This window comes from Sciurus vulgaris (genome assembly GCF_902686455.1).
Source record: "Sciurus vulgaris genome assembly, chromosome: 6".
Classification (NCBI taxonomy): domain Eukaryota; kingdom Metazoa; phylum Chordata; class Mammalia; order Rodentia; family Sciuridae; genus Sciurus; species Sciurus vulgaris.
This window is the reverse complement of record NC_136466.1, coordinates 64,300,381-64,313,170: the sequence shown is the minus strand read 5'-3', so window position 1 is coordinate 64,313,170 and position 12,790 is coordinate 64,300,381. Positions and strand designations below refer to the sequence as shown.

Below are 12,790 nucleotides of genomic sequence, written 5' to 3'. Positions count from 1 at the left end.
AGAATGGCGATTATCAAAAATACAAGCAACAGGTGTTGGCGAGGATGTGGGGAGAAAGGTACACTCATACATTGCTGGTGGGGCTGCAAATTAGTGCAGCCACTCTGGAAAGCAGTGTGGAGATTCCTTAGAAAACTTGGAATGGACCCTCCATTTGACCCAGCTATCCCACTCCTTGGCCTATACCCAAAGGATCTAAAATCAGCATACTACAGAGATACAGCCACATCAATGTTCATAGCTGCTCAATTCACAATAGCCAGACTATGGAACCAACCTAGATGCCCTTCAATTGACGAGTGGATAAAGAAACTGTGGTATATATACACAATGGAATATTACTCAGCCATAAAGAATGACAAAATTATGGCATTTGCAGGCAAATGGATGAAATTGGAGAATATCATGCTAAGTGAGATAAGCCAATCTCAAAAAGACAAGGGACGAATGATATCGCTAATAAGTGGAGGATGACACATAATGGGGGGGGAGGGAAGGGTTAGTGTTAGGGTTAGAGTTAGGGTTAGGGAGGGGGGCAAGTATGGAGGAAGAAAGTACTGTATAGAGGGTAAAGAGGGGTGGGAGGGGTGGGGGGAAGGGGAAAAAAAATAACAGAATGAATCAAACAACATTACTGTATGTGGATTTATGATTACACAAATGGTATGCCTTTGCGCCATGTACAAACAGAGAGGCAACATGTATCCCATTTGTTTACAATAAAATAAAAAAAAAAAAGCAGTATGCTGGGGTCAATAAGCTCTCATTATGAATATAATCCTGAATTTGTTAAGTGAGTTGGTCCCTAAAGAAATGATGACCAGCATCCCCTCCCCAGGTGTTTCTTTTTCAACTTATTTTTTATCATCCCTACCCTATTTTGGTGTTAGAAAAATTAATTATTGAGGAATAGTATACAAAAATATTTAGCACAATGCCTGACTCATAGCAGGTATTTTTCAATATTTCTTGACCTATAGCACTGTAAACTAGAAATAAGACTAAATTTTTATTCTCTCTCAAAAATTTCACATACTGTTTTCCAACCTGCAATATTTGGCTTCCTTGCCATGAAAAACCTTTCAAATCATAATCATAATCAATTATGAGCACTTACTACAATAAACAACTGAGTTGCTGTATCAGTTCTTTAGATCATCATCTTAAGAATCTGCCCATTACACTGAAGAAAGTACTCCTTGATCCTTTTGATTTTTTCTTCAGTTCTTCATTTACTTACGTATTTATTTGGTGAGAAGTGTGCTTCATGAGGTAACCCACATACATGCTGTTGATCACACAGCTTGCAGGAGACACCATAGTTCTGGAGCCAAGAAAGCTGTGCTGAGGCAAACCAGTGTTCCTCACTCTCAAGCACACTTTCTGAACAAACCTCATATTATCCATTTAATTTGAAGGAACGTTTGAGCACTTGAAGGCTACTGAACCTACCAAAGATGCAGGAATCACTGACGGTAGTTGAATAATAATACTGAAGTGTGTGTGTGTGGAGGAGAAATCTTTTATTTTAATTAGAATAAAATGTAGGCATTAAACCTTGATTTCAAAGGAAACTTATAGCACAGATATTTTAAAAATATCTTGCGCATTAGTGAGATGAGGTTTGGAATCAACAATTTATCCTTATTCTCTCCATTACCCCAGAAAATAATTCAGAGAGGCTACCTGATTGAACTGTGCAATGCTACTCTGGGCTTTTATTAGGGAATGCTCCATGCCACCTACTATTCTAATGAATGTAGAAAATCTGCCTAGTGGTTTTTTTTTTCTCCTCTCTTGGTTTTGGTCCAGGGTATTATATTCAAGTTGGCTGTGGTTTCCTGGTGAATACTCTGAAGCTACCAGAAAGGCCCTGGAAGCCCTTAACCTTTTAATCGTGTTCCTCTCCAAAAGGTTCAGACTTGAAAAATAGAATTGAAAATTATGCTTCACTGTGGAGGCTGGCATTTTTCCAAGTTTAATCAGAAGCCTGAATCCAATATCCCTTCCCTTGCTCACTCTTTTTTCCTTCTCCTTCCTTTCTCCCCCCCCACTTTCTTCCCTCTCTCTCTCTCTCTCTCTCTCTCTCTCTCTCTCTCTCTCTCTCCCCCCCTTTCCATTTCTCAAGTGAATTGCTTCATTTTTTTCTGAAAGAGAAAAAGACAAATAAATGAACCAACACAAAATCGGCCTATTTCCAAAGGGCACCTGGAGAGGACATAGGGTGGCCAATAAAATGTTCCCCGACTCTACTTGACAAAGGAAAACGTCTTCTCCAGCCTATCATGTTATGTTTTGTGGTAGTCACTATCTATAAGGAATCACTAGGTTCCAACTTGAACTATGTCATCGTAAGAACATGCTCAGATTCTTGAAGGTTTACAAGACTTTGATGTTAACAAATTCATTGCCCAAGACTGAAAGCTAAGTGAGGTTTAAGCCACGTCCACTTTGGAGGCTCCAGTTGTATTACAAATGAATAAAAACCCAAAGCAAGCAGCAGGGGGGAGAGGGGGGGCAAGGGCGGAAGAAGGATGGGCAGTCGTGTTGAATGCACAGTATATGTATGTATGGAAGTAGCACTGAATCCCCATTGATTTATACAATTAATATGTATTAATTATAATTTAAATGAACCTTAAGAAAAAGAAAAACTTCAAGACAATTTTCCAAAAGTTATTTTATATTTTAAACCTATTATCAATTAATACTGTTTTAAGCAAAAGTTGCAAAGAAATATACGTGTTCCTCATAAAAATCACTCTAATATTTACTATACAAAATTAATCATAGTTGCTATAGGCTGTAATAATTTTTTGCAATGGTAGAAACATGTAAAGATTTTGAATGGCTGCTGCATGTCTTTCAATCTTGCACAGCATTTCTGTGACTATACAGATCTGTGTGTGGACATAGCACTGTCATTTAGATGCAAGATCCTCTTTGGAAATGAGATCTGCCACCCTTAGTCCCTATTCTAGGTGCTGCAAGCTGTGCTGAGTGCATCTTGAATACCAGATCCTTCAGGAAAACAGAGACACACAAATCTCAGGGGATGAGAGTTAGATTATACTAACAAACACTTATCAGAGCCCCGAGGACAGCACACCAGCACAGTAGTAACCAGTTCAGGAAAAGGAAGCTGGAGCTGTGTTAAAATGATCTGGACACCTGCAGACCTGTTCTCTTAGATTCCCCAAATTCTGACTTACACTGGATTCTGCTTCATTAACCACCCTTTGCTTTATTAATGGAGAATGCCAGAAGCAGCCAAGTCTTTGTCATCTGTGTCAACATAATTATGGCCTGCATTTAGAAACCACTTGGTGTGGGCAGGTTATACCCATAGAGTCTATGCAGGAGGACAAGGACACTTATCCCCTAGTCACCCCCAACCCTCAGAGAATCAAGTTTGATTTTTATGACCTTCTGTTCCTTTCCTGTTTGTTGTTAGTGATAATATTTCTCACATCTGCTATTGAGTCTACAAATAATAAGAGTCTCTTCCAATCTATGACTTTTTATTTACTGGAAACTCAAAGATTAAAGAAGCAACTTTGTTAGCTGTGCCTTTTAGGAAAAGACATAGTCTTGGGGCAATATTATTTGGAAATGAGGATACAGGGCATCAATTTTAGTGTGTGAATTTGGTGAATTTCTTTTTACATATTTGCTTATTCAGAGACTCTCTGAACCTCAGATTCTTTACTCTTAAACACTGTGCCCAGAATTTTGATGAAGATTAATATATTCACATAGTATAATAGAAATAGACCTCATGTTTTATAGGAGTACAGTATTATATATGAAACTATACTTAACTAATATCAACTTGTACTTAAAATTATTATTTCTGATAGTTGTGTTGAAGATAGAGAATGTTTTTAGAGAGCTAAATTCTGGGGAGATGATAACAAATTTTGAGACACAGGGAGTATAGGATCCAAACTGGGAGACACTAAAGGTAAATATATGATTAGAAAGAAGAGGATTTTTGCATGTATTAGACTCAGCCAGAGGAAACAACTCCATCAACCAACTGAGCTACCTTGGTGTAGCAAGGCTTGATCAGAATTTTAAAACTCTCCATGGCCCTTCATTCAGACATGTCTTGTGGTAGTTCCTCAGTCAGACCTCTCCTAGAGAAAATCTGGAGATGTAAATTGTATCCATGAAGGAAAAATATGAAGAGAATTAACACAAAGGACTCCAAAATGCCAGAATGACAATTTATTGAAACCAATTGCTCTTCTGGGACTTTAGGTTTTCTTATGCTTTATAAACTAGTTCATAAATATAAATATATTAATATTATTATATAAATATAATAAATATGATAAATATATAAAACAAATAATAGGTATACAAAGTAAAATATACAATCTATAAATCTGTATACACACACGTATGTAAATACACTATTATGGAACTTGAACCATGCAAAATGCTCGAGAAGAATTAACTATTCCATCATTGTAGAGCAAATAATATCCTCATCAAAAAATTAATTATATAAAGCTGTGTTTTCCTCAAGATTCACATGTCTTCATTCATTCATTAATATAAAAGCACATTTTTCTAAAAATGGTTATTACTTAGAAATTCTTATATACATTCTTTTAAAGCATTGCTGAAGTTTATATATTTAACTTTATAATTGGCGATCTAGTCATTCAGTTCTTTGCTTTAGCATAGTTTGTTAATGAGTCCTACATCTTTGAACAGTTAAGTCATTTACTTTACTAGGAAAAAATGAAATTGAAGTGGGCACCATGGTATCTACCTCTAATCCCAGCTACTTGGGATGCTAAAGTAGGAGGACTGAAAGTTCAAGGCCATGCTGGCAACTTAACAAGACAACTGTCTCAAATTAAAATAATTTTTTTTAAATGCTGGGGATGTAGCTCAGTGATAAAGCCCTTTCCTAGTATGCAGAAGGCCCTAGGTTCATTCCCCACTAAAACAAAAAACAAAACAACAACAACAAAAACCCCACCCCCAAAATGAAGTCACTAAAGGAGCGAGTGGCCCTAAGTTTGTGCAGTAACTCAGAAGACTAAATTTTTCTCCTAAGAATCTTCAGCAGGACCAGCACTCCCTGAAGAAAATGCTAGCCAGTGTCCAGTGCTCACTGATGATCACACAGCACTGATTCACAGGCCAAGAGAGAGACTCCACAAAGCATCAATGCCTCCTATTGCCCACATGGTGGAGTGCCGATGTTTTTGCCCAGTAGTCATTAGGCACTCTTTTAAGCACAAAGTTCTTTTATGTTTTGGAAGTGCCATGTGCAACCAGAGAAGTCTCACCAGCACAGAGGCATTCAGTTGAGCACAGTCGAACAAGGGCGCACAGGGAAGTGAGCTTTTCTCCATTTCTCAGTTAGGGATAAAGCTAGAAATCATTACAGATATAAGCAGAAAAGGGGGTTTTTAAACCATCACTTCTAAAGGCACAGAGTTTCTGTTCTGAGGATAAATTAAACCAGTGAAGGAAAACAAATTACAACACAGGGAAAAAGCTGGCCTGAAATGTGAGGCCATTAGCAATAATGATTGGCAATTATCAAAGATGGAAGTCAATAGAGAGGCTGCAGTTCTGTTCTGATACATCCTCCTGGCTCCTAGGTCAGCCTTGGGACCTCATCATATGCCATGTGAATGAATTCAGCAGACTTCTACCAGGCTCCCCTTTATCCGCACTGTCCTACAAACCATCTCAAGGTGCCATCCAAGTTACTGCCTGAGATTCAGTGTCTTTAATACTCCAAATCAGTAAGTGACTTCCTCTCACCTGATTTCTGACATTTTATTGAAACCATCCCAAAGTTTAACCCCAGGCTATCTTTTTCTGACATATTGCCCTGGACTACCTCCCTCACGCCATGTTCCAGGCAAACTGAATTCTCCCTATTCTCCCTAGATGCCCTGTGCCTTCCTGCCTGTGAATCTTTGTGAAACTATTTACACTGTATGGAATGTCTAAGTACAAAAATTCTCTGGGTTTGCTGAACTATTTATTTGCTTATTTATTTATACTTATTATAAATCAATGTGTTAATATTAATTCAAGTTGCATTTCATGTGCTACCTCCTCTGAGGGGCTATTTTTCCTTACTTATTTTTTATGACGATAATCAGGAACACTTACTGAACACTGATACTTTTCAGAGCACAATGCTGAGGGTTTCAGAGACTTACCTAGCAAATGAGAAGAGGATCACATAGTGTTCAAGAGTATGAAATATCAGGCTTTACTACTCCACTGGCTGCGTGAACTTGGGAGCTTGTATTTCACAGTCCTCAGGTATGAAACAGGGATAATGATAAGATAGGTACTGCTTAATAAGGTCATTATGAGGATTATATGACACAGTACCTATAAATCTCTCAGAACAGTTGTTGACACATTGCAATTACAATATAAATATCTGATACCATTACCATTACACGTCACAATATGCTACAAGTTGATGTCATCATTGTTCCCATTTCATAGAGGAGGAAATTGAGGCTTAGAAAGGTTGAAAACATGTCCAAAGCTACACAGCTGGTATGTGATGTCTAGAATGCATATAAATCTCTCAGCTCTAAACCTGTGATCTTATTTTCTGCAATATGGGCAGCCTGGCTGTCTTTGCTTTAGTCTAATGATTTCCTGAGAGCTAAACAATGAAAGCAACAATATGTGGTAGTGTTTATTGAAGTTTAACTATGTGCCAGGCACAGTATTCAGTGCTATTCATGTACTATCTCATTTAACTCTCATAGCAGACTTAGTGAGTGTGATGATCTTTACCCTCAGTTAACAGAGAAGGAAGCGAAGGAAGCTATGCTTTAGAGAAAATTGTTTAGTTGTGCAGCTTACATGTGAAAGAGCCAGGACTCAAACCCAGACTCTTCCCTGAATGGAGATCCTAGCTGGTTACTCCTCACCTCTCTGCTCTTCCAGGTCTCTCACTGGTAGCTATTTCTATGGCACTTGGCGCTTTATTAGTTGCGCATGTATCAGTCATATCTGCCAATCTGTCAGTCATCTAAAGAGCAGGACCCTGCCTCTCACACTGTCAACCTATCTAAGAATGTTTCCTAAGCAGTAGAGACCCAATCAATATTGGACTAAATTGAACTTCATATTGGAGTTTGGATTATGAATAATCAAATGGTTCATAGAACATATTTGACATACATTCAATTAAATGCAGTAGACTTGAGCTCAGTTCCTGCATGAATGACTAATAAACAAGAAACGACTTTCACATTAAACCTTGGACATGATACTAACTTTTTTGATCGTTCTACTTACTCACTCCAAACCTCAGTTACTCCATCTAAAAAGAGAAAATAAGAATACTATCTCCCTCTTAGGATTGCTGATGTGATAAAAAGAGAATATTCATGAAAATCACTTTGAATTGTGACTACACATGGCAAGTACTCAAGAATGTTTTGATAGGTTAAAGTTTATTATTTCCAGGTCAAACAACTAAAGAATAGCTCCTTATCATTCGAGCAATTGCTCTCGTCTAGATTTAAAATCTCCCTCAGGGTAGGTAACGAATACTGTGAAATAAACTTAAGTGAATATGAGAGAACAGAAAATAAATAAGTCACTTGGGAAAGGTACCCCAAAAGGGCCAAACACATGAGAAATGACAGAAGGGGGGGCCATTGGTGGTAAACAGCTTCGTTCTCATCCCCAGGGATGAGAAATGTCCCTGTGGACCTGTGTGTTGTCAAGATGTGTGAGAAAGGCCCCATGGGAGGGCTTTCCTTTGTTCTCCAGTCTCACTGAGAAAGTGAATTTCACATGTAGCATTCATTTATTTAGAAATTCTAATCTTCAATTTGGTAAAAGCTACAAGATTATTAAAAGTGATGGAATGTATGACAGTCAACAAGAGAAGAAAAAAAAAAAGAGTAAGCACAGATTACCAAACAGGATGCTATTAATGTTGCCAGAAAATACACACAGACACCCTCACTCAAACATACACACACGTACATGCACACACACACACACACACACACATTATCTACCCCCCCCCCCACTTCATTAAGAAGCCTTTACTTCAGATGTGAGGGTGATCTGGCTGTGACATCTGTCACCCCATTGATTGCCACGGTTGATTTGGCTGATCTGACTGGCTAGGCAGGTGTCCCCTTCCTCCCTCACCACTTCATGTGTGTCCCTCCAGAAGTTGTGTGCTAGGTAGAAAAGGACCACCTTCCCTGATAGACGATTACTGTTCTTCTGTCAAGGGTATACGAATACCTGCGCTCACCTGCTGGAACCTCCAAACAAGCTCTCGAGAAGCCTTTATTAAGGACCGTTGCAGCATTTGAATGTGCCAGACTCCTCAATGATATGTACTGGATTTGTCCCCCTCAAATTCATATGTGGAAGCCCCGAACCTTAATGTGACTGTATTTGAGACAGGGTTTGAGAAGGTCATTAATGTTAAACAAGGACATTTGGGGACCCTGATTTGACAGAACTAGTATATTGACAAGGAGAGGAAGCAACACCAGAAATCTCTCCCCTAATGCACAGAGCAGAGGCCATGCAAGGAATCTGTGAAAGGGCTGCCATCTGCAATCCAGAAGGGAGCCCTCACCAGAGACCAACCTCACCACCACCTTCTGGCCTCAAGAACCGTGAGAAAGTAAATTTCTGTTGTTTAAGTCACCCCGTCTGTGGTATTCCATTATGGCATTCTTAGCAAAAGAATACACTAACATTTTATTAAATTATTTCCCATCTTCCTATATAAATAATAGTTTTATTTTTCCAGTGAGGAGTCAGGATGACTTTTAAGAGAAAGAATTTCTGTGTCCTGTTCAAGTCAAAGGGTCTGTTTGGGGGATGTAGATTTTATCTTTGGGTTTTCATACTTCAAACAAAAAGAAAAATTAAGGGCTGAGGCTGTAGCTCAGTTGGTATAGCATTAGCCTAGCATCCCCAGTACCACAATAAAAAAAAAAAAAAAGAAACAGAAAAAGATTAATAACACCCCAAAACAAAGTCCTTGCTTTATAGAGTCTCTTTTTAGAAATCTCTTCCTTAAGTACCTCCCTCCAGACATCGTGCATGAGCAGAGGGCCACAGGGAGACAAAGACCAGCCACACAGCCATGGGTACACTTAGTAATGACACAGGCTCTTTGTTAGATGGATTTTATTCCTTTTCTTGCTGAAATTTAAATTCTTTCTGGTTGAAAAGATTTTACAATTCCATCTTCTGAGGCCAGTTGTACTTCGCAATTTTTGGTTGAACAAGACAGAAAAAGCTGTGGTCTGCCCTGAGAGATGAGGTTTTGCAGGCCTTTAATGATGTCAGGCTTGAACTGGTGCTCTGGTTTACACTGATAGTTTATTCTTCCTTTGAAAAGTGCTTTTTAAATTAATATGTGCTAATTGTACAAATTCATGGGCTTCACTGTAACATTTCCATCTATGCATGTATGGTGCATTGATTGTGTCCACTCTCCCTTCTATCCTCTCTACCCTCTCCCATCCCTTCCATCCCTCTTAACCCCTCCCCTACCTTCCCTTTTCCCAGTATGTTCTGCTCCTGGTACTGGACTAAGCCCTGGGGACAGAACAGTAGCCTAAGTTTTGGCGTCCAGCTTATTAAACTAGCATGTAATTAAAGAACCTTCTACAAAATTAACCAAGTTAATAAGAAATTTTAAGATGGTGGTAAGCATGGGAAAGAACATAAATAGTCATGGATGATGCTGTCACTTGGAGGGAGTCTTGAATTGAAGTCAGGAAGTATTCTTGAGGATCAATGTAAGGAGGGATCAGCCATCTAAAAGGGTGAGGACAGTGCAGGACAACTAGTATAAAAGCCTGGGAAGGGCGTATTTGTTTTCTTTGAAAATCAGGATGGAGAATACAATGGCTGAGTCAGAAAAGGAGTTAGAGCAAGAGGACCAGCCTGACCATTATGGAGAAAGCTGGGGATGTATTCCTCTTGCTTTGAGAAACCATTTCTCAGGGGTTTAATATAAGTGAGTGACATGAACTTATTTCATTTTCACAAAATCACCCTCACTAATCTGCTTGCAGCCTATTCTTGTAAATAAAGGCTGCCTGGGACACTGCCACACCCAGTCATTTCGTTACAGTCAATAGCCAACTTTGTATTACAAGGGAAGAGTTGAGTGACTGCAACAGACACCACAGAATCTACAACATTTACAATTTGGCCCTTTACAGCAAATGTTTGCTGGAGTGGAAGCAGGAGGAGGTGTCAAGAGGCTGTGCAGTTATCTGGTGGAGAGGGGATGGTGGCCTGGACCACAGCAGTTGGTAGCGGTCCAGATGTGGGGAGGTGGACAGATCTAGGACATGCTTTGCAAGAAGAGGTGACAGAACTTGCTGATGAATTAAACATTGTGAGAAACAGAAGAGAGGAAAAGAGTGGAATCAAAATATTTCTGGCTTTTGGGCTTGAACAGCTGAGTGGATACTAAGGCCATCTGCTGAGATAGGGAGCTCTGGGGAAGAAGCCACATCATGGGAAGGATGCAAATGAGGATCTGTTAGCGGAAGTTCTGCTCAATGACCTTTTCATAGGACCTCTCTGCTGTTTTTGTTTTCAGTCCAGTGCAGTGATTCTGAAAGTAACCCCATGACCTCGACCTCCTTGTTTCATAAAACTAACAAAACCCACATTACCCAACAGCATTATAACTTGCTTTTTTTTTTTTTTTTTCAGAGGGGGCGGTATTAACACATAAACTCTCTGAAGGCAGGAACAATACCTGCACTGGTCACTGTTATATCTCCATACTTAATCCAGTACTTGGCACATAGAAGAAGTTCAATAAATATTGGCCTTTGAGGAGAAGAAATAGTACACATTTACATTACAGAGAACTTACTACAGCATCAGGAATTGAGGGAGGCACTTCACAGAAGTAACATTACTTAATTTAATCCTTACTGAAGTCCCTCATGCAAGTTGCTGCTATACTAATTCTATACACTTGGAAACTAAGGCTTAGAAGAAAGAGTAGAAAGTACAAATGCCTGTCCTGCAGGGTAAGATGAGGATGCATAAGTGGATGAAGGCAACCAGGTACTGACGAATGGGACCTGGAAGGGCAACGACCTTCCTCAGTGGGCAGCTGCTCCCCGGCAGTCTCTGAGCATTGTTCTGTGTAAATGTGACCAGGTCTGATTTTTCAGAAGGAGCTAAAAATCCAGTTTATTTTATACATATGTAATTTCTCAACAACAATAACAAAAAAGACAATCCTAGCAGCCATTTTTCACACGTTTTGTGTACTATCTTTCTGGTGGAGAGAAAAACTAATCAATCCTTAGTGAATATTGTAGGTAAATTTGGTGTATCACACTGTCCCTGTGTGTTCAGCCAAACGCAATTTCGATTGAAGATGTTTCATATCATAGCTAAAGGATTGCACTGAGCATTTGCCCTTTTGTTTAGAACATTGTATTCATTCTCCGAGGTCTAAACATCTGCCTGACGACTAGCATGAAACACCAAATCATATTGTCTGAGTGGCTAATGAATTCCTGCAGTCTTCCCAATGCAGCAATGCAACCCTGCCGACTTCACTGTGCCAAAGAGCCATGCAAATTTAGAACAATACCCCTGCTTTTTCAAAATTTAATTCTAGTCACCACGTTTGGTTTCTGGAGAGTGGATATCATACTGCATTTACTCAAAATAATTTCATTAAAATGGGAGATTAGAAAATGTGATCACTGGCTTATCTTTTTAATGCTCAGGATAACAACCTAAAAATAGTGTAAAGAGGAGGGAAATAAGATGTTTAAATGGGACTTGGGTTGTAGCATGTGTGAGGCACTGGGTTCGATCCTCAGAACCACATAAAAATAAATAAAACAAAGGTATTGTGTCCATCTACAACTCTATCTCTCCCCGCCCCTATATATATTTTTTAAAGATGTGCACACTTTTAACAAGTTCAATTTGATGAACAATTGTTGAATGCCTATTTTAGACTGAATCTGTGCTGTGTCCCAGGATACAAAGTGAATAAGCCATTGCGCCCATCCACCAACACTCACTGTTCATATGAGAGAGGACTCATAAAAATAATACATTGCAATGTATACTATAATAAAAGAATTACAAAATGCTCTGGGAAGTTAGATCAAAGGATGATTAATAATGACTTCATGTGCAATTAACAAAATTACTGCAAGAAAAAATAAAACATTTCTTGATAAAAAAAAAATGACTTCATTCGGAAAAAGTCTAGGTCAAGGAAAACTACACAGGAAACTTTACTGATCTGTTTTAACTTTAAGTTTGGCTAGAATTTCAGATTTCAGGTGTATTAAGAGGTACATTCTGGGTCACTAGCTAATAGATACAATGTTGACCACAAGTGAGGTTTCTGTACTTGCACTTACAACTCACTCCTCACAACCCAGTAAGTTAAGCTTATTTTAAAGCTCCACTTTTCATATTACAAAAATAAGGCCCAGAAAGTTGAAATAAGTTAACCAGAAATTCACAGCTAATTATCTGCAAAATTTGCATTCTCTTCCAAGTCTGTATAATTTGAAAGCCTAGTATTTTAAACTCTAATCTCCGTTAGGAGGTAATGTAAATGGCAGGAGGACATAAAATCTTTTGATCTGAGGACAGATTAGCCCATTATTAGAAGGTAGCTTGCATCAATGTGTGCTGGGGGGGCAGCTGTACAGGCAGAAATACAGGTTAAAACCCCTTATCTGAAATGGTTGAGACAACACGTGCTTCAGGTTTTCATATTTTCTCACAT

General features: G+C 38.8%; 1 protein-coding gene across 5 annotated transcripts in view; it reads right to left on the bottom strand.

Moving 5' to 3' along the window:
• The window catches only part of JAKMIP2 (janus kinase and microtubule interacting protein 2), a 211,542-nt gene that overhangs the window by 131,214 nt on the left and 67,538 nt on the right, over positions 1-12,790 (bottom strand). The gene's annotated exons all lie outside the window — the stretch shown is intronic.